Source organism: Pleurodeles waltl, chromosome 4_1 (assembly GCF_031143425.1).
Source record: "Pleurodeles waltl isolate 20211129_DDA chromosome 4_1, aPleWal1.hap1.20221129, whole genome shotgun sequence".
Classification (NCBI taxonomy): domain Eukaryota; kingdom Metazoa; phylum Chordata; class Amphibia; order Caudata; family Salamandridae; genus Pleurodeles; species Pleurodeles waltl.
The window spans coordinates 38233023-38254424 of record NC_090442.1 but is presented as its reverse complement, the minus strand read 5'-3'; the positions used below and the strand labels follow the sequence as shown (position 1 = coordinate 38254424).

Sequence of the window (21402 nt, the reverse complement as noted above, 5' to 3'; positions counted from 1 at the left end):
CAGAACCATTCCACTTCTTCACTGAAAAGAGTCATGCTGGTTACCCAAATGTGCAGCGTGTCATTTTATACAGCTTTCTTTATTGAAATTAAACTTGGACTCACTTGAAATATTCTCTTTCAAAATGAATGTTTGAGCTGCTGTGAATTTTATTTCTAGAGGTGGTGACAGGCTTTCAGGTACGTGCTTAGGTCAAGGCCCTGTTCATGTCACTTGTATAAGCTAATTCAGGGAGCAAATTAGCAAGTCAAGAAATGGGAAGTCTGAACTGCTGTCAAAGCAGTTTCATTCTCTTTTCAAATAATCCAAAAATACCATTGCAGCATAAAACAGAGTATTCAATAAAAGAAGAAAGGAGGATTAACGGCAAAAAAGCACAGCATAAGATATGAAACTTTGGAAATTATCTAGATATTGTTTGAAAAAACTCCTTTGATGGAAAGAAGATGAAGAACGGTATGGGATCCTGTCCTGCGCACCTGTAATTGATATGTTCCACATCCATTCATACCACCTAACCCTAAACACCCATACTTGTTGCAGTCAGTGACCATGTGGCCTAATGGATAAGGCGTCTGACTTCGGATCTGAAGATTGAGGTTTCGAGTCCCTTCATGGTTGAGTCTTTTTCCCACAGCACCCAACTTATCTTTACATACAAACTGGAGGCACACTCTTACAATACTCCTTTCACTCTCACTCATTAAGAAAGCCGAATGCAAACTGCATAATCAGTCACGTTATGCCTTCCGCATTGCTACTTTTCTGTCTTTCTGCCATACCAAAGTACCTCTTCATAAATGCCACGGATACGCAATACGTATACAACAATATGACATGGCACAATCATTCTGAACAGAACTGTGGGTAGATTCAGTGCAGGGAGTGTGTGCGTGCAGAAAGCAGAAACTATGCATGCGTAGAAACTCTATGATTTTCTCCAGGAATAATGCAAATTGTCCCTCAGAAAAAATATAGTACTGGAGAAGAATCATAAAGGATTGACACAATTGCTGCCTTTGCTGTTGCCCCAATTGTGTAATCTGTCAAGGACTGGTCTCTTGCAGATTGAGGCACCTAGTTGCAATTGTGTGGTATAAATCACCCTTACAACCATTTTTGCTATAAACTTGAGATCTTTCTGAGATACTATCTCACAGACTTCTTATGAATAAGGAACTCTGAAATTGTCACATTCCAATTTGTACATCCTTAAAACTCTGCTGGTTATTCAAATGGGCAGATTGTTTTTTAAATTCCTTTCTGTCTCGAGTTGTAGTTATATTGATACAGAGGCATAATTGTTGAATGATATATATTGGTTTGATTGAAATATGTTCGTAGAGGTGGTGATAGGCTTTCTGTGTCTGTCTGAGAGCAAGGACCGGTTAAAGTCTTTTTCCAAGAGCAATTTGTTGTGAAAGGTATCAGGCAAAGGAGTATGTATTGTGATGTGGTTCTCTGACTGCTTCTGTCCACTTGCCAAAAGTTCCAAGGCCCTATGAAAGCACAAAAACGGTAAGATTGAAGTGGTGGGTGCCGGAGGTTTAAAATGGTCAGTTTAATTAAAGACAGAAAAGTGAAACGAATGACTGCAGAAATACTGTATGTGGCCATGAACTGAGATGAAAGGATGATTTTGGAACTCTGTCTTGCAGATTACAATCAATGCCGCAATGGATAGGGCACTACTCTCACAGACCAGGGTGTGTAAGTTTAAGTCTATCTGAGGTGCACACCCTGAACTAATATATTTTTGCTGAAACTTAATCATATTGTTTACTCTTCCTCGTAGCAGCTTGCCAGGGTGATAGTATATTGCACAGAACCATTCCACTTCTTCACTGAAAAGAGTCATGCTTGTTACCCAAATGTGCAGCGTGTCATTTTATACAGCTTTCTTTATTGAAATTAAACTTGGACTCACTTGAAATATTCTCTTTCAAAATGAATGTTTGAGCTGCTGTGAATTTTATTTCTAGAGGTGGTGACCGGCTTTTAGGTACGTGCTTAGGTCAAAGCCCTGTTCATGTCACTTGTATAAGCTAATTCAGGGAGCAAATTAGCAAGTCAAGAAATGGGAAGTCTGAACTACTGTCAAAGCAGTTTCATTCTCTTTTCAAATAATCCAAAAATACCATTGCAGCATAAAACAGAGTATTCAATAAAAGAAGAAAGGAGGATTAACGGCAAAAAAGCACAGCATAAGATATAAAACTTTGGAAATTATCTAGATATTGTTTGAAAAAACTCCTTTGATGGAAAGAAGATGAAGAACGGTATGGGATCCTGTCCTGCACACCTGTAATTGATATGTTCCACATCCATTCATACCACCTAACCCTAAACACCCAAACATGTTGCAGTCAGTGACCATGTGGCCTAATGGATAAGGCCTCTGACTTTGGATCAGAAGATTGAGGGTTCGAGTCCCTTCATGGTTGAGTCTTTTTCTCACAGCACCCAACTTATCTTTACATAAAAACTGGAAACACACTCTTACAATACTCCTTTCACTCTCACTCATTAAGAAAGCCCAATGCAAACTGCACAATCAGTCACGTTATGCCTTCAGCATTGCTACTTTTCAGTCTTTCTGCCATACCAAAGTACCTCTTCATAAATGCCTTGGATATGCAATACGTATACAACAATATGACATGGCACAATCATTCTGAACAGAACTGTGGGTAGATTCAGTGCATGGAGTGTGTGCGTGCAGAAAGCAGAAACTATGCATGGGTAGAAGCTCTATGATTTTCTCCAGGAATAATGCAAATTGTCCCTCAGAAAAAGTATAGTACTAGAGAAGAATCATAAAGGATTGACACAATTGCTGCCTTTGCTGTTGCCCCAGTTGTGTAATCTGTCAAGGACTGGTCTCTTGCAGATTGATGCACCTAGTTGCAATTGTGTGGTAAAAATCACCCTTACAACCATTTTTGCTATAAACTTGAGATCTTTCTGAGATACTAGCTCACAGACTTCTTATGAATGAGGAACTCTGAAATTGTCACATTCCAATTTGTACGTCCTTAAAACTATGCTGGTTATTCAAATGGGCAGATTGTTTTTTAAATTCCTTTCTGTCTCTAGTTGTAGTTATATTGATACAGAGGCATAATTGTTGAATGATATATATTGGTTTGATTGAAATATGTTCGTAGAGGTGGTGATAGGCTTTCTGTGTCTGTCTGAGAGCAAGGACCGGTTAACGTCTTTTTCCAAGAGCAGTTTGTTGTGAAAGGTATCAGGCAAAAGAGTATGTATTGTGATGTGGTTCTCTGACTGCTTCTGTCCACTTGCCAAAAGTTCTAAGGCCCTATGATAGCACAAAAACTGTAAGATTGAAGTGGTGGGTGCCGGAGGTTTAAAATGGTCAGTTTAATTAAAGACAGAAAAGTGAAATGAATGACTGCAGAAATACTGTATGTGGCCATGAACTGAGATGAAAGGATGATTTTGGAACTCTGTCTTGCAGATTACCCTCAATGCTGCAATGGATAGGGCACTACTCTCACAGACAAGGGTGTGTAAGTTTAAGTCTATCTGAGGTGCACACCCTGAACTAATACATTTTTGCTGAAACCTAATCATATTGTTTACTCTTCCTCGTAGCAGCTTGCCAGGGTGATAGTATATTGCAACAGAACCATTCCACTTCTTCACTGAAAAGAGTCATGCTGGTTACCCAAATGTGCAGCGTGTCATTTTATACAGCTTTCTTTATTGAAATTAAACTTGGACTCACTTGAAATATTCTCTTTCAAAATGAATGTTTGAGCTGCTGTGAATTTTATTTCTAGAGGTGGTGACAGGCTTTCAGGTACGTGCTTAGGTCAAGGCCCTGTTCATGTCACTTGTATAAGCTAATTCAGGGAGCAAATTAGCAAGTCAAGAAATGGGAAGTCTGAACTACTGTCAAAGCAGTTTCATTCTCTTTTCAAATAATCCAAAAATACCATTGCAGCATAAAACAGAGTATTCAATAAAAGAAGAAAGGAGGATTAACGGCAAAAAAGCACAGCATAAGATATGAAACTTTGGAAATTATCTAGATATTGTTTGAAAAAACTCCTTTGATGGAAAGAAGATGAAGAACGGTATGGGATCCTGTCCTGCGCACCTGTAATTGATATGTTCCACATCCATTCATACCACCTAACCCTAAACACCCAAACATGTTGATGTCAGTGACCATGTGGCCTAATGGATAAGGTGTCTGACTTCGGATCAGAAGATTGAGGGTTCGAGTCCCTTCATGGTTGAGTCTTTTTCTCACAGCACCCACCTTATCTTTACATACAAACTGGAAACACACTCTTACAATACTCCTTTCACTCTCACTCATTAAGAAAGCCCAATGCAAACTGCACAATCAGTCACGTTATGCCTTCCGCATTGCTACTTTTCTGTCTTTCTGCCATACCAAAGTACCTCTTCATAAATGCCACGGATATGCAATACGTATACAACAATATGACATGGCACAATCATTCTGAACAGAACTGTGGGTAGATTCAGTGCAGGGAGTGTGTGCGTGCAGAAAGCAGAAACTATGCATGGGTAGAAGCTCTATGATTTTCTCCAGGAATAATGCAAATTGTCCCTCTGAAAAAGTATAGTACTAGAGAAGAATCATAAAGGATTGACACAATTGGTGCCTTTGCTGTTGCCCCAGTTGTGTAATCTGTCAAGGACTGGTCTCTTGCAGATTGAGGCACCTAGTTGCAATTGTGTGGTAAAAATCACCCTTACAACCATTTTTGCTATAAACTTGAGATCTTTCTGAGATACTATCTCACAGACTTCTTATGAATGAGGAACTCTGAAATTGTCACATTCCAATTTGTACGTCCTTAAAACTCTGCTGGTTATTCAAATGGGCAGATTGTTTTTTAAATTCCTTTTTGTCTCGAGTTGTAGTTATATTGATACAGAGGCATAATTGTTGAATGATATATATTGGTTTGATTGAAATATGTTCGTAGAGGTGGTGATAGGCTTTCTGTGTCTGTCTGAGAGCAAGGACCGGTTAACGTCTTTTTCCAAGAGCAGTTTGTTGTGAAAGGTATCAGGCAAAGGAGTATGTATTGTGATGTGGTTCTCTGACTGCTTCTGTCCACTTGCCAAAAGTTCCAAGGCCCTATGATAGCACAAAAACTGTAAGATTGAAGTGGTGGGTGCCAGAGGTTTAAAATGGTCAGTTTAATTAAAGACAGAAAAGTGAAACGAATGACTGCAGAAATACTGTATGTGGCCATGAACTGAGATGAAAGGATGATTTTGGAACTCTGCCTTGCAGATTACCCTCAATGCCGCAATGGATAGGGCACTACTCTCACAGACCAGGGTGTGTAAGTTTAAGTCTATCTGAGGTGCACACCCTGAACTAATACATTTTTGCTGAAACCTAATCATATTGTTTACTCTTCCTCGTAGCAGCTTGCCAGGGTGATAGTATATTGCAACAGAACCATTCCACTTCTTCACTGAAAAGAGTCATGCTGGTTACCCAAATGTGCAGCGTGTCATTTTATACAGCTTTCTTTATTGAAATTAAACTTGGACTCACTTGAAATATTCTCTTTCAAAATGAATGTTTTGAGCTGCTGTGAATTTTATATCTAGAGGTGGTGACGGCTTTCAGGTACGTGCTTAGGTCAAGGCCCTGTTCATGTCACTTGTACAGTATAAGCTAATTCAGGGAGAAAATTAGCAAGTCAAGAAATGGGAAGTCTGAACTACTGTCAAAGCAGTTTCATTCTCTTTTCAAATAATCCAAAAATACCATTGCAGCATAAAACAGAGTATTCAATCAAAGAAGAAAGGAGGATTAACGGCAAAAAAGCACAGCATAAGATATGAAACTTTGGAAATTATCTAGATATTGTTTGAAAAAACTCCTTTGATGGAAAGAAGATGAAGAACGGTATGGGATCCTGTCCTGCACACCTGTAATTGATATGTTCCACATCCATTCATACCACCTAACCCTAAACACCCAAACATATTGCAGTCAGTGACCATGTGGCCTAATGGATAAGGCCTCTGACTTCGGATCAGAAGATTGAGGGTTCGAGTCCCTTCATGGATAAGTCTTTTTCTCACAGCACCCAACTTATCTTTACATAAAAACTGGAAACACACTCTTACAATACTCCTTTCACTCTCACTCATTAAGAAAGCCCAATGCAAACTGCACAATCAGTCACGTTATGCCTTCAGCATTGCTACTTTTCAGTCTTTCTGCCATACCAAAGTACCTCTTCATAAATGCCTTGGATATGCAATACGTATACAACAATATGACATGGCACAATCATTCTGAACAGAACTGTGGGTAGATTCAGTGCATGGAGTGTGTGCGTGCAGAAAGCAGAAACTATGCATGGGTAGAAGCTCTATGATTTTCTCCAGGAATAATGCAAATTGTCCCTCAGAAAAAGTATAGTACTAGAGAAGAATCATAAAGGATTGACACAATTGCTGCCTTTGCTGTTGCCCCAGTTGTGTAATCTGTCAAGGACTGGTCTCTTGCAGATTGATGCACCTAGTTGCAATTGTGTGGTAAAAATCACCCTTACAACCATTTTTGCTATAAACTTGAGATCTTTCTGAGATACTAGCTCACAGACTTCTTATGAATGAGGAACTCTGAAATTGTCACATTCCAATTTGTACGTCCTTAAAACTATGCTGGTTATTCAAATGGGCAGATTGTTTTTTAAATTCCTTTCTGTCTCTAGTTGTAGTTATATTGATACAGAGGCATAATTGTTGAATGATATATATTGGTTTGATTGAAATATGTTCGTAGAGGTGGTGATAGGCTTTCTGTGTCTGTCTGAGAGCAAGGACCGGTTAACGTCTTTTTCCAAGAGCAGTTTGTTGTGAAAGGTATCAGGCAAAAGAGTATGTATTGTGATGTGGTTCTCTGACTGCTTCTGTCCACTTGCCAAAAGTTCCAAGGCCCTATGATAGCACAAAAACTGTAAGATTGAAGTGGTGGGTGCCGGAGGTTTAAAATGGTCAGTTTAATTAAAGACAGAAAAGTGAAATGAATGACTGCAGAAATACTGTATGTGGCCATGAACTGAGATGAAAGGATGATTTTGGAACTCTGTCTTGCAGATTACCCTCAATGCTGCAATGGATAGGGCACTACTCTCACAGACAAGGGTGTGTAAGTTTAAGTCTATCTGAGGTGCACACCCTGAACTAATACATTTTTGCTGAAACCTAATCATATTGTTTACTCTTCCTCGTAGCAGCTTGCCAGGGTGATAGTATATTGCAACAGAACCATTCCACTTCTTCACTGAAAAGAGTCATGCTGGTTACCCAAATGTGCAGCGTGTCATTTTATACAGCTTTCTTTATTGAAATTAAACTTGGACTCACTTGAAATATTCTCTTTCAAAATGAATGTTTGAGCTGCTGTGAATTTTATTTCTAGAGGTGGTGACAGGCTTTCAGGTACGTGCTTAGGTCAAGGCCCTGTTCATGTCACTTGTATAAGCTAATTCAGGGAGCAAATTAGCAAGTCAAGAAATGGGAAGTCTGAACTACTGTCAAAGCAGTTTCATTCTCTTTTCAAATAATCCAAAAATACCATTGCAGCATAAAACAGAGTATTCAATAAAAGAAGAAAGGAGGATTAACGGCAAAAAAGCACAGCATAAGATATGAAACTTTGGAAATTATCTAGATATTGTTTGAAAAAACTCCTTTGATGGAAAGAAGATGAAGAACGGTATGGGATCCTGTCCTGCGCACCTGTAATTGATATGTTCCACATCCATTCATACCACCTAACCCTAAACACCCAAACATGTTGATGTCAGTGACCATGTGGCCTAATGGATAAGGCGTCTGAGTTTGGATCAGAAGATTGAGGGTTCGAGTCCCTTCATGGTTGAGTCTGTTTCTCACAGCACCCAACTTATCTTTACATACAAACTGGAAACACACTCTTACAATACTCCTTTCACTCTCACTCATTAAGAAAGCCCAATGCAAACTGCACAATCAGTCACGTTATGCCTTCTGCATTGCTACTTTTCTGTCTTTCTGCCATACCAAAGTACCTCTTCATAAATGCCACGGATATGCAATACGTATACAACAATATGACAAGGCACAATCATTCTGAACAGAACTGTGGGTAGATTCAGTGCAGGGAGTGTGTGTGTGCAGAAAGCAGAAACTATGCATGGGTAGAAGCTCTATGATTTTCTCCAGGAATAATGCAAATTGTCCCTCTGAAAAAGTATAGTACTAGAGAAGAATCATAAAGGATTGACACAATTGCTGCCTTTGCTGTTGCCCCAGTTGTGTAATCTGTCAAGGACTGGTCTCTTGCAGATTGAGGCACCTAGTTGCAATTGTGTGGTAAAAATCACCCTTACAACCATTTTTGCTATAAACTTGAGATCTTTCTGAGATACTATCTCACAGACTTCTTATGAATGAGGAACTCTGAAATTGTCACATTTCAATTTGTACGTCCTTAAAACTCTGCTGGTTATTCAAATGGGCAGATTGTTTTTTAAATTCCTTTCTGTCTCGAGTTGTAGTTATATTGATACAGAGGCATAATTGTTGAATGATATATATTGGTTTGATTGAAATATGTTCGTAGAGGTGGTGATAGGCTTTCTGTGTCTGTCTGAGAGCAAGGACCGGTTAACGTCTTTTTCCAAGAGCAGTTTGTTGTGAAAGGTATCAGGCAAAGGAGTATGTATTGTGATGTGGTTCTCTGACTGCTTCTGTCCACTTGCCAAAAGTTCCAAGGCCCTATGATAGCACAAAAACTGTAAGATTGAAGTGGTGGGTGCCAGAGGTTTAAAATGGTCAGTTTAATTAAAGACAGAAAAGTGAAACGAATGACTGCAGAAATACTGTATGTGGCCATGAACTGAGATGAAAGGATGATTTTGGAACTCTGTCTTGCAGATTACCCTCAATGCCGCAATGGATAGGGCACTACTCTCACAGACCAGGGTGTGTAAGTTTAAGTCTATCTGAGGTGCACACCCTGAACTAATACATTTTTGCTGAAACCTAATCATATTGTTTACTCTTCCTCGTAGCAGCTTGCCAGGGTGATAGTATATTGCAACAGAACCATTCCACTTCTTCACTGAAAAGAGTCATGCTGGTTACCCAAATGTGCAGCGTGTCATTTTATACAGCTTTCTTTATTGAAATTAAACTTGGACTCACTTGAAATATTCTCTTTCAAAATGAATGTTTTGAGCTGCTGTGAATTTTATATCTAGAGGTGGTGACAGGCTTTCAGGTACGTGCTTAGGTCAAGGCCCTGTTCATGTCACTTGTATAAGCTAATTCAGGGAGCAAATTAGCAAGTCAAGAAATGGGAAGTCTGAACTACTGTCAAAGAAGTTTCATTCTCTTTTCAAATAATCCAAAAATACCATTGCAGCATAAAACAGAGTATTCAATCAAAGAAGAAAGGAGGATTAACAGCAAAAAAGCACAGCATAAGATATGAAACTTTGGAAATTATCTAGATATTGTTTGAAAAAACTCCTTTGATGGAAAGAAGATGAAGAACGGTATGGGATCCTGTCCTGCACACCTGTAATTGATATGTTCCACATCCATTCATACCACCTAACCCTAAACACCCAAACATGTTGCAGTCAGTGACCATGTGGCCTAATGGATAAGGCCTCTGACTTTGGATCAGAAGATTGAGGGTTCGAGTCCCTTCATGGTTGAGTCTTTTTCTCACAGCACCCAACTTATCTTTACATAAAAACTGGAAACACACTCTTACAATACTCCTTTCACTCTCACTCATTAAGAAAGCCCAATGCAAACTGCACAATCAGTCACGTTATGCCTTCAGCATTGCTTCTTTTCAGTCTTTCTGCCATACCAAAGTACCTCTTCATAAATGCCTTGGATATGCAATACGTATACAACAATATGACATGGCACAATCATTCTGAACAGAACTGTGGGTAGATTCAGTGCATGGAGTGTGTGCGTGCAGAAAGCAGAAACTATGCATGGGTAGAAGCTCTATGATTTTCTCCAGGAATAATGCAAATTGTCCCTCAGAAAAAGTATAGTACTAGAGAAGAATCATAAAGGATTGACACAATTGCTGCCTTTGCTGTTGCCCCAGTTGTGTAATCTGTCAAGGACTGGTCTCTTGCAGATTGATGCACCTAGTTGCAATTGTGTGGTAAAAATCACCCTTACAACCATTTTTGCTATAAACTTGAGATCTTTCTGAGATACTAGCTCACAGACTTCTTATGAATGAGGAACTCTGAAATTGTCACATTCCAATTTGTACGTCCTTAAAACTATGCTGGTTATTCAAATGGGCAGATTGTTTTTTAAATTCCTTTCTGTCTCTAGTTGTAGTTATATTGATACAGAGGCATAATTGTTGAATGATATATATTGGTTTGATTGAAATATGTTCGTAGAGGTGGTGATAGGCTTTCTGTGTCTGTCTGAGAGCAAGGACCGGTTAACGTCTTTTTCCAAGAGCAGTTTGTTGTGAAAGGTATCAGGCAAAAGAGTATGTATTGTGATGTGGTTCTCTGACTGCTTCTGTCCACTTGCCAAAAGTTCCAAGGCCCTATGATAGCACAAAAACTGTAAGATTGAAGTGGTGGGTGCCGGAGGTTTAAAATGGTCAGTTTAATTAAAGACAGAAAAGTGAAATGAATGACTGCAGAAATACTGTATGTGGCCATGAACTGAGATGAAAGGATGATTTTGGAACTCTGTCTTGCAGATTACCCTCAATGCTGCAATGGATAAGGCACTACTCTCACAGACAAGGGTGTGTAAGTTTAAGTCTATCTGAGGTGCACACCCTGAACTAATACATTTTTGCTGAAACCTAATCATATTGTTTACTCTTCCTCGTAGCAGCTTGCCAGGGTGATAGTATATTGCAACAGAACCATTCCACTTCTTCACTGAAAAGAGTCATGCTGGTTACCCAAATGTGCAGCGTGTCATTTTATACAGCTTTCTTTATTGAAATTAAACTTGGACTCACTTGAAATATTCTCTTTCAAAATGAATGTTTGAGCTGCTGTGAATTTTATTTCTAGAGGTGGTGACAGGCTTTCAGGTACGTGCTTAGGTCAAGGCCCTGTTCATGTCACTTGTATAAGCTAATTCAGGGAGCAAATTAGCAAGTCAAGAAATGGGAAGTCTGAACTACTGTCAAAGCAGTTTCATTCTCTTTTCAAATAATCCAAAAATACCATTGCAGCATAAAACAGAGTATTCAATAAAAGAAGAAAGGAGGATTAACGGCAAAAAAGCACAGCATAAGATATGAAACTTTGGAAATTATCTAGATATTGTTTGAAAAAACTCCTTTGATGGAAAGAAGATGAAGAACGGTATGGGATCCTGTCCTGCGCACCTGTAATTGATATGTTCCACATCCATTCATACCACCTAACCCTAAACACCCAAACATGTTGATGTCAGTGACCATGTGGCCTAATGGATAAGGCGTCTGACTTCGGATCAGAAGATTGAGGGTTCGAGTCCCTTCATGGTTGAGTCTTTTTCTCACAGCACCCACCTTATCTTTACATACAAACTGGAAACACACTCTTACAATACTCCTTTCACTCTCACTCATTAAGAAAGCCCAATGCAAACTGCACAATCAGTCACGTTATGCCTTCCGCATTGCTACTTTTCTGTCTTTCTGCCATACCAAAGTACCTCTTCATAAATGCCACGGATATGCAATACGTATACAACAATATGACATGGCACAATCATTCTGAACAGAACTGTGGGTAGATTCAGTGCAGGGAGTGTGTGCGTGCAGAAAGCAGAAACTATGCATTGGTAGAAGCTCTATGATTTTCTCCAGGAATAATGCAAATTGTCCCTCTGAAAAAGTATAGTACTAGAGAAGAATCATAAAGGATTGACACAATTGCTGCCTTTGCTGTTGCCCCAGTTGTGTAATCTGTCAAGGACTGGTCTCTTGCAGATTGAGGCACCTAGTTGCAATTGTGTGGTAAAAATCACCCTTACAACCATTTTTGCTATAAACTTGAGATCTTTCTGAGATACTATCTCACAGACTTCTTATGAATGAGGAACTCTGAAATTGTCACATTCCAATTTGTACGTCCTTAAAACTCTGCTGGTTATTCAAATGGGCAGATTGTTTTTTAAATTCCTTTTTGTCTCGAGTTGTAGTTATATTGATACAGAGGCATAATTGTTGAATGATATATATTGGTTTGATTGAAATATGTTCGTAGAGGTGGTGATAGGCTTTCTGTGTCTGTCTGAGAGCAAGGACCGGTTAACGTCTTTTTCCAAGAGCAGTTTGTTGTGAAAGGTATCAGGCAAAGGAGTATGTATTGTGATGTGGTTCTCTGACTGCTTCTGTCCACTTGCCAAAAGTTCCAAGGCCCTATGATAGCACAAAAACTGTAAGATTGAAGTGGTGGGTGCCAGAGGTTTAAAATGGTCAGTTTAATTAAAGACAGAAAAGTGAAACGAATAACTGCAGAAATACTGTATGTGGCCATGAACTGAGATGAAAGGATGATTTTGGAACTCTGCCTTGCAGATTACCCTCAATGCCGCAATGGATAGGGCACTACTCTCACAGACCAGGGTGTGTAAGTTTAAGTCTATCTGAGGTGCACACCCTGAACTAATACATTTTTGCTGAAACCTAATCATATTGTTTACTCTTCCTCGTAGCAGCTTGCCAGGGTGATAGTATATTGCAACAGAACCATTCCACTTCTTCACTGAAAAGAGTCATGCTGGTTACCCAAATGTGCAGCGTGTCATTTTATACAGCTTTCTTTATTGAAATTAAACTTGGACTCACTTGAAATATTCTCTTTCAAAATGAATGTTTTGAGCTGCTGTGAATTTTATATCTAGAGGTGGTGACGGCTTTCAGGTACGTGCTTAGGTCAAGGCCCTGTTCATGTCACTTGTATAAGCTAATTCAGGGAGCAAATTAGCAAGTCAAGAAATGGGAAGTCTGAACTACTGTCAAAGCAGTTTCATTCTCTTTTCAAATAATCCAAAAATACCATTGCAGCATAAAACAGAGTATTCAATAAAAGAAGAAAGGAGGATTAACGGCAAAAAAGCACAGCATAAGATATAAAACTTTGGAAATTATCTAGATATTGTTTGAAAAAACTCCTTTGATGGAAAGAAGATGAAGAACGGTATGGGATCCTGTTCTGCGCACCTGTAAATTGATATGTTCCACATCCATTCATACCACCTAACCCTAAACACCCAAACATGTTGATGTCAGTGACCATGTGGCCTAATGGATAAGGCTTCTGAGTTTGGATCAGAAGATTGAGGGTTCGAGTCCCTTCATGGTTGAGTCTGTTTCTCACAGCACCCACCTTATCTTTACATACAAACTGGAAACACACTCTTACAATACTCCTTTCACTCTCACTCATTAAGAAAGCCCAATGCAAACTGCACAATCAGTCACGTTATGCCTTCCGCATTGCTACTTTTCTGTCTTTCTGCCATACCAAAGTACCTCTTCATAAATGCCACGGATATGCAATACGTATACAACAATATGACATGGCACAATCATTCTGAACAGAACTGTGGGTAGATTCAGTGCAGGGAGTGTGTGCGTGCAGAAAGCAGAAACTATGCATGGGTAGAAGCTCTATGATTTTCTCCAGGAATAATGCAAATTGGCCCTCTGAAAAAGTATAGTACTAGAGAAGAATCATAAAGGATTGACACAATTGCTGCCTTTGCTGTTGCCCCAGTTGTGTAATCTGTCAAGGACTGGTCTCTTGCAGATTGAGGCACCTAGTTGCAATTGTGTGGTAAAAATCACCCTTACAACCATTTTTGCTATAAACTTGAGATCTTTCTGAGATACTATCTCACAGACTTCTTATGAATGAGGAACTCTGAAATTGTCACATTTCAATTTGTACGTCCTTAAAACTCTGCTGGTTATTCAAATGGGCAGATTGTTTTTTAAATTCCTTTCTGTCTCGAGTTGTAGTTATATTGATACAGAGGCATAATTGTTTAATGATATATATTGGTTTGATTGAAATATGTTCGTAGAGGTGGTGATAGGCTTTCTATGTCTGTCTGAGAGCAAGGACCGGTTAACGTCTTTTTCCAAGAGCAGTTTGTTGTGAAAGGTATCAGGTAAAGCAGTATGTATTGTGATGTGGTTCTCTGACTGCTTCTGTCCACTTGCCAAAAGTTCCAAGGCCCTATGATAGCACAAAAACTGTAAGATTGAAGTGGTGGGTGCCAGAGGTTTAAAATGGTCAGTTTAATTAAAGACAGAAAAGTGAAACGAATGACTGCAGAAATACTGTATGTGGCCATGAACTGAGATGAAAGGATGATTTTGGAACTCTGTCTTGCAGATTACCCTCAATGCCGCAATGGATAGGGCACTACTCTCACAGACCAGGGTGTGTAAGTTTAAGTCTATCTGAGGTGCACACCCTGAACTAATACATTTTTGCTGAAACCTAATCATATTGTTTACTCTTCCTCGTAGCAGCTTGCCAGGGTGATAGTATATTGCAACAGAACCATTCCACTTCTTCACTGAAAAGAGTCATGCTGGTTACCCAAATGTGCAACGTGTCATTTTATACAGCTTTCTTTATTGAAATTAAACTTGGACTCACTTGAAATATTCTCTTTCAAAATGAATGTTTTGAGCTGCTGTGAATTTTATATCTAGAGGTGGTGACAGGCTTTCAGGTACGTGCTTAGGTCAAGGCCCTGTTCATGTCACTTGTATAAGCTAATTCAGGGAGCAAATTAGCAAGTCAAGAAATGGAAAGTCTGAACTACTGTCAAAGAAGTTTCATTCTCTTTTCAAATAATCCAAAAATACCATTGCAGCATAAAACAGAGTATTCAATCAAAGAAGAAAGGAGGATTAACAGCAAAAAAGCACAGCATAAGATATGAAACTTTGGAAATTATCTAGATATTGTTTGAAAAAACTCCTTTGATGGAAAGAAGATGAAGAACGGTATGGGATCCTGTCCTGCACACCTGTAATTGATATGTTCCACATCCATTCATACCACCTAACCCTAAACACCCAAACATATTGCAGTCAGTGACCATGTGGCCTAATGGATAAGGCCTCTGACTTCGGATCAGAAGATTGAGGGTTCGAGTCCCTTCATGGTTGAGTCTTTTTCTCACAGCACCCAACTTATCTTTACATAAAAACTGGAAACACACTCTTACAATACTCCTTTCACTCTCACTCATTAAGAAAGCCCAATGCAAACTGCACAATCAGTCACGTTATGCCTTCAGCATTGCTACTTTTCAGTCTTTCTGCCATACCAAAGTACCTCTTCATAAATGCCACGGATATGCAATACGTATACAACAATATGACATGGCACAATCATTCTGAACAGAACTGTGGGTAGATTCAGTGCAGGGAGTGTGTGCGTGCAGAAAGCAGAAACTATGCATGGGTAGAAGCTCTATGATTTTCTCCAGGAATAATGCAAATTGTCCCTCTGAAAAAGTATAGTACTAGAGAAGAATCATAAAGGATTGACACAATTGCTGCCTTTGCTGTTGCCCCAGTTGTGTAATCTGTCAAGGACTGGTCTCTTGCAGATTGAGGCACCTAGTTGCAATTGTGTGGTAAAAATCACCCTTACAACCATTTTTGCTATAAACTTGAGATCTTTCTGAGATACTATCTCACAGACTTCTTATGAATGAGGAACTCTGAAATTGTCACATTTCAATTTGTACGTCCTTAAAACTCTGCTGGTTATTCAAATGGGCAGATTGTTTTTTAAATTCCTTTCTGTCTCGAGTTGTAGTTATATTGATACAGAGGCATAATTGTTGAATGATATATATTGGTTTGATTGAAATATGTTCGTAGAGGTGGTGATAGGCTTTCTGTGTCTGTCTGAGAGCAAGGACCGGTTAACGTCTTTTTCCAAGAGCAGTTTGTTGTGAAAGGTATCAGGCAAAGGAGTATGTATTGTGATGTGGTTCTGTGACTGCTTCTATCCACTTGCCAAAAGTTCCAAGGCCCTATGATAGCACAAAAACTGTAAGATTGAAGTGGTGGGTGCCGGAGGTTTAAAATGGTCAGTTTAATTAAAGACAGAAAAGTGAAATGAATGACTGCAGAAATACTGTATGTGGCCATGAACTGAGATGAAAGGATGATTTTGGAACTCTGTCTTGCAGATTACCCTCAATGCTGCAATGGATAGGGCACTACTCTCACAGACAAGGGTGAGTAAGTTTAAGTCTATCTGAGGTGCACACCCTGAACTAATACATTTTTGCTGAAACCTAATCATATTGTTTACTCTTCCTCGTAGCAGCTTGCCAGGGTGATAGTATATTGCAACAGAACCATTCCACTTCTTCACTGAAAAGAGTCATGCTGGTTACCCAAATGTGCAGCGTGTCATTTTATACAGCTTTCTTTATTGAAATTAAACTTGGACTCACTTGAAATATTCTCTTTCAAAATGAATGTTTGAGCTGCTGTGAATTTTATTTCTAGAGGTGGTGACAGGCTTTCAGGTACGTGCTTAGGTCAAGGCCCTGTTCATGTCACTTGTATAAGCTAATTCAGGGAGCAAATTAGCAAGTCAAGAAATGGGAAGTCTGAACTGCTGTCAAAGCAGTTTCATTCTCTTTTCAAATAATCCAAAAATACCATTGCAGCATAAAACAGAGTATTCAATAAAAGAAGAAAGGAGGATTAACGGCAAAAAAGCACAGCATAAGATATGAAACTTTGGAAATTATCTAGATATTGTTTGAAAAAACTCCTTTGATGGAAAGAAGATGAAGAACGGTATGGGATCCTGTCCTGCGCACCTCTAATTGATATGTTCCACATCCATTCATACCACCTAACCCTAAACACCCAAATATGTTGCAGTCAGTGACCATGTGGCCTAATGGATAAGGCGTCTGACTTCGGATCAGAAGATAGAGGGTTCGAGTCCCTTCATGGTTGAGTCTTTTTCTCACAGCACCCAACTTATCTTTACATACAAACTGGAAACACACTCTTACAATACTCCTTTCACTCTAACTCATTAAGAAAGCCCAATGCAAACTGCATAATCAGTCACGTTATGCCTTCCGCATTGCTACTTTTCTGTCTTTCTGCCATACCAAAGTACCTCTTCATAAATGCCACGGATATGCAATACGTATACAACAATATGACATGGCACAATCATTCTGAACAGAACTGTGGGTAGATTCAGTGCAGGGAGTGTGTGCGTGCAGAAAGCAGAAACTATGCATGGGTAGAAGCTCTATGATTTTCTCCAGGAATAATGCAAATTGTCCCTCAGAAAAAGTATAGTACTAGAGAAGAATCATAAAGGATTGACACAATTGCTGCCTTTGCTGTTGCCCCAGTTGTGTAATCTGTCAAGGACTGGTCTCTTGCAGATTGATGCACCTAGTTGCAATTGTGTGCTAAAAATCACCCTTACAACCATTTTTGCTATAAACTTGAGATCTTTCTGAGATACTAGCTCACAGACTTCTTATGAATGAGGAACTCTGAAATTATCACATTCCAATTTGTACGTCCTTAAAACTATGCTGGTTATTCAAATGGGCAGATTGTTTTTTAAATTCCTTTCTGTCTCGAGTTGTAGTTATATTGATACAGAGGCATAATTGTTGAATGATATATAGTGGTTTGATTGAAATATGTTCGTAGAGGTGGTGATAGGCTTTCTGTGTCTGTCTGAGAGCAAGGACCGGTTAACGTCTTTTTCCAAGAGCAGTTTGTTGTGAAAGGTATCAGGCAAAAGAGTATGTATTGTGATGTGGTTCTCTGACTGCTTCTGTCCACTTGCCAAAAGTTCCAAGGCCCTATGATAGCACAAAAACTGTAAGATTGAAGTGGTGGGTGCCGGAGGTTTAAAATGGTCAGTTTAATTAAAGACAGAAAAGTGAAATGAAAGACTGCAGAAATACTGTATGTGGCCATGAACTGAGATGAAAGGATGATTTTGGAACTCTGTCTTGCAGATTACCCTCAATGCCGCAATGGATAGGGCACTACTCTCACAGACAAGGATGTGTAAGTTTAAGTCTATCTGAGGTGCACACCCTGAACTAATACATTTTTGCTGAAACCTAATCATATTGTTTACTCTTCCTCGTAGCAGCTTGCCAGGGTGATAGTATATTGCAACAGAACCATTCCACTTCTTCACTGAAAAGAGTCATGCTGGTTACCCAAATGTGCAGCGTGTCATTTTATACAGCTTTCTTTATTGAAATTAAACTTGGACTCACTTGAAATATTCTCTTTCAAAATGAATGTTTGAGCTGCTGTGAATTTTATTTCTAGAGGTGGTGACCGGCTTTCAGGTACGTGCTTAGGTCAAGGCCCTGTTCATGTCACTTGTATAAGCTAATTCAGGGAGCAAATTAGCAAGTCAAGAAATGGGAAGTCTGAACTACTGTCAAAGCAGTTTCATTCTCTTTTCAAATAATCCAAAAATACCATTGCAGCATAAAACAGAGTATTCAATAAAAGAAGAAAGGAGGATTAACGGCAAAAAAGCACAGCATAAGATATAAAACTTTGGAAATTATCTAGATATTGTTTGAAAAAACTCCTTTGATGGAAAGAAGATGAAGAACGGTATGGGATCCTGTCCTGCGCACCTGTAAATTGATATGTTCCACATCCATTCATACCACCTAACCCTAAACACCCAAACATGTTGATGTCAGTGACCATGTGGCCTAATTGATAAGGCGTCTGAGTTTGGATCAGAAGATTGAGGGTTCGAGTCCCTTCATGGTTGAGTCTGTTTCTCACAGCACCCAACTTATCTTTACATACAAACTGGAAACACACTCTTACAATACTCCTTTCACTCTCACTCATTAAGAAAGCCCAATGCAAACTGCACAATCAGTCACGTTATGCCTTCCGCATTGCTACTTTTCTGTCTTTCTGCCATACCAAAGTACCTCTTCATAAATGCCACGGATATGCAATACGTATACAACAATATGACATGGCACAATCATTCTGAACAGAACTGTGGGTAGATTCAGTGCAGGGAGTGTGTGCGTGCAGAAAGCAGAAACTATGCATGGGTAGAAGCTCTATGATTTTCTCCAGGAATAATGCAAATTGTCCCTCTGAAAAAGTATAGTACTAGAGAAGAATCATAAAGGATTGACACAATTGCTGCCTTTGCTGTTGCCCCAGTTGTGTAATCTGTCAAGGACTGGTCTCTTGCAGATTGAGGCACCTAGTTGCAATTGTGTGGTAAAAATCACCCTTACAACCATTTTTGCTATAAACTTGAGATCTTTCTGAGATACTATCTCACAGACTTCTTATGAATGAGGAACTCTGAAATTGTCACATTTCAATTTCTACGTCCTTAAAACTCTGCTGGTTATTCAAATGGGCAGATTGTTTTTTAAATTCCTTTCTGTCTCGAGTTGTAGTTATATTGATACAGAGGCATAATTGTTTAATGATATATATTGGTTTGATTGAAATATGTTCGTAGAGGTGGTGATAGGCTTTCTGTGTCTGTCTGAGAGCAAGGACCGGTTAACGTCTTTTTCCAAGAGCAGTTTGTTGTGAAAGGTATCAGGCAAAGGAGTATGTATTGTGATGTGGTTCTCTGACTGCTTCTGTCCACTTGCCAAAAGTTCCAAGGCCCTATGATAGCACAAAAACTGTAAGATTGAAGTGGTGGGTGCCAGAGGTTTAAAATGGTCAGTTTAATTAAAGACAGAAAAGTGAAACGAATGACTGCAGAAATACTGTATGTGGCCATGAACTGAGATGAAAGGATGATTTTGGAACTCTGTCTTGCAGATTACCCTCAATGCCGCAATGGATAGGGCACTACTCTCACAGACCAGGGTGTGTAAGTTTAAGTCTATCTGAGGTGCACACCCTGAACTAATACATTTTTGCTGAAACCTAATCATATTGTTTACTCTTCCTCGTAGCAGCTTGCCAGGGTGATAGTATATTGCAACAGAACCATTCCACTTCTTCACTGAAAAGAGTCATGCTGGTTACCCAAATGTGCAGCGTGTCATTTTATACAGCTTTCTTTATTGAAATTAAACTTGGACTCACTTGAAATATTCTCTTTCAAAATGAATGTTTTGAGCTGCTGTGAATTTTATATCTAGAGGTGGTGACAGGCTTTCAGGTACGTGCTTAGGTCAAGGCCCTGTTCATGTCACTTGTATAAGCTAATTCAGGGAGCAAATTAGCAAGTCAAGAAATGGGAAGTCTGAACTACTGTCAAAGAAGTTTCATTCTCTTTTCAAATAATCCAAAAATACCATTGCAGCATAAAACAGAGTATTCAATCAAAGAAGAAAGGAGGATTAACAGCAAAAAAGCACAGCATAAGATATGAAACTTTGGAAATTATCTAGATATTGTTTGAAAAAACTCCTTTGATGGAAAGAAGATGAAGAATGGTATGGGATCCTGTCCTGCACACCTGTAATTGATATGTTCCACATCCATTCATACCACCTAACCCTAAACACCCAAACATATTGCAGTCAGTGACCATGTGGCCTAATGGATAAGGCCTCTGACTTCGGATCAGAAGATTGAGGGTTCGAGTCCCTTCATGGTTGAGTCTTTTTCTCACAGCACCCAACTTATCTTTACATAAAAACTGGAAACACACTCTTACAATACTCCTTTCACTCTCACTCATTAAGAAAGCCCAATGCAAACTGCACAATCAGTCACGTTATGCCTTCAGCATTGCTACTTTTCAGTCTTTCTGCCATACCAAAGTACCTCTTCATAAATACCTTGGATATGCAATACGTATACAACAATATGACATGGCACAATCATTCTGAACAGAACTGTGGGTAGATTCAGTGCATGAAGTGTGTGCGTGCAGAAAGCAGAAACTATGCATGGGTAGAAGCTCTATGATTTTCTCCAGGAATAATGCAAATTGTCCCTCAGAAAAAGTATAGTACTAGAGAAGAATCATAAAGGATTGACACAATTGCTGCCTTTGCTGTTGCCCCAGTTGTGTAATCTGTCAAGGACTGGTCTCTTGCAGATTGATGCACCTAGTTGCAATTGTGTGGTAAAAATCACCCTTACAACCATTTTTGCTATAAACTTGAGATCTTTCTGAGATACTATCTCACAGACTTCTTATGAATAAGGAACTCTGAAATTGTCACATTCCAATTTGTACATCCTTAAAACTCTGCTGGTTATTCAAATGGGCAGATTGTTTTTTAAATTCCTTTCTGTCTCGAGTTGTAGTTATATTGATACAGAGGCATAATTGTTGAATGATATATATTGGTTTGATT

The 21402-nt window shown here is 39.1% G+C and overlaps 8 non-coding genes across 8 annotated transcripts; all 8 read left to right on the top strand.

Moving 5' to 3' along the window:
* Positions 1-2371: 2371 nt before the first annotated feature.
* Positions 2372-2444, top strand: TRNAQ-UUG (transfer RNA glutamine (anticodon UUG)). Its single transcript has one exon. It is a non-coding gene; the product is annotated as a tRNA-Gln (tRNA).
* Positions 2445-4195: 1751 nt separating this feature from the next.
* On the top strand, positions 4196-4268 carry TRNAR-UCG (transfer RNA arginine (anticodon UCG)). Its single transcript has one exon. It is a non-coding gene; the product is annotated as a tRNA-Arg (tRNA).
* A 3580-nt stretch (positions 4269-7848) lies between these two features.
* Positions 7849-7921, top strand: TRNAQ-UUG (transfer RNA glutamine (anticodon UUG)). Its single transcript has one exon. It is a non-coding gene; the product is annotated as a tRNA-Gln (tRNA).
* Positions 7922-9673: 1752 nt separating this feature from the next.
* On the top strand, positions 9674-9746 carry TRNAQ-UUG (transfer RNA glutamine (anticodon UUG)). Its single transcript has one exon. It is a non-coding gene; the product is annotated as a tRNA-Gln (tRNA).
* A 1751-nt stretch (positions 9747-11497) lies between these two features.
* Positions 11498-11570, top strand: TRNAR-UCG (transfer RNA arginine (anticodon UCG)). Its single transcript has one exon. It is a non-coding gene; the product is annotated as a tRNA-Arg (tRNA).
* A 3577-nt stretch (positions 11571-15147) lies between these two features.
* TRNAR-UCG (transfer RNA arginine (anticodon UCG)) lies at positions 15148-15220 on the top strand. The gene has a single exon. It is a non-coding gene; the product is annotated as a tRNA-Arg (tRNA).
* Positions 15221-16971: 1751 nt separating this feature from the next.
* Positions 16972-17044, top strand: TRNAR-UCG (transfer RNA arginine (anticodon UCG)). The gene has a single exon. It is a non-coding gene; the product is annotated as a tRNA-Arg (tRNA).
* Positions 17045-20621: 3577 nt separating this feature from the next.
* TRNAR-UCG (transfer RNA arginine (anticodon UCG)) lies at positions 20622-20694 on the top strand. Its single transcript has one exon. It is a non-coding gene; the product is annotated as a tRNA-Arg (tRNA).
* The last annotated feature ends 708 nt before the right edge of the window (positions 20695-21402 follow it).